This window comes from Camelina sativa, chromosome 14 (genome assembly GCF_000633955.1).
Source record: "Camelina sativa cultivar DH55 chromosome 14, Cs, whole genome shotgun sequence".
NCBI classification, from domain to species: domain Eukaryota; kingdom Viridiplantae; phylum Streptophyta; class Magnoliopsida; order Brassicales; family Brassicaceae; genus Camelina; species Camelina sativa.
In genome coordinates this window covers 8639650-8640897 of record NC_025698.1, presented here as the reverse complement: position 1 = coordinate 8640897, position 1248 = coordinate 8639650, and positions in this window count along the sequence as shown.

The window sequence follows — 1248 nt, the reverse complement described above, 5'->3', positions numbered from 1 at the left end:
CATGCATTATCTAAAAGATAAAATGTTTATATTAAACCAGAAGGTTTAATAAAAATCTCACTGTTTGGCATGACCGGTTAAGCCATTCCGGTTTAGTATTGATGCGAAAGAATAATCAGAAATTTCTGAAAACATTCACTAGAGAACCTAAAAATTTTTCTAGTGATTTATTATGTGTGCTGCTTTACAAAGCAAACCGATTATATGGTTTTCACCGACCCAATAAATTTGGATAATGTCAATTTTCTGGTACGTATACAAAGCGATATTGTGGACAGATCATCCACTATATATGTTTGTCATTAACTTGCAAAATGGAGTTTGCGAGAGTATTTAGTTAATTGACAATGGTGGTGAAACCATGCTAAGTAATTGACATAAATGACTCTATATGTCAAGTAATTCACATCATGCCAACGAATAATCATGATTACTCCCTCATTACAATTGGTTTGGGTCAGAAACCAGATATCTTCCATCTAAATGTGTTATACATGTTAATTGCTCCAAGACAGTTATATAAGATGGAATTTGAAAGAATGTTGGAAATATGTTGGATGTGAATCTGTTTTAAAGATTGAATATCTCGAGAATTTGAGGCTCGAGATGCAGAGACTGTTTTAGTGAGTCAGTCTTTCCAACATGAGGGAGAGAAAATAAACAGCTGGTAAAGAAATATATTGTAAGAATTATCTTGATCCTCGTACTAAGAAATATGCGCTAGAAATTAAAAAGATAATTTATTGGCAAAGTTTGCAAAGATGCTAAAAGCATGCAAGAGCCATTTTCTGACCTTGAGTGAAAAATTCACATATAGTTTTTGAGAGCAGTTGTAACTTGTGGCACGAAGAGTAGACATGACCACTCTCGCACTGTTGTAACTTGTGACAGCCTTGACATGTCTACAATTTGAGGCGAAAACTGAAAGATAGTTGCGGAATCCGTTTGTCATCATCTTGGTGGATATACTTCATTTGATTTCTGTGGACATCCGTGTGTCTCATGTTTAGAGATTTGTAGTCTTGCAAAAAAAACCGGGTAATGTTTGTTTTCTCGAGTGGGTGAAAATATAAAAAAAAAAATCATTGTTGTGATTGTTGTAAAACACTTAGTGGACTTCGTACGGACCGACCCATATACCGTCCTTATGTCCTTGGCCTTTCGGCCCATGTACTATCGGCCCATCGGCCGATGGCCTTCTCGGCAACACCCTAATCCTATGTCGGTTTAGTTTTAGCCTTTGTACTC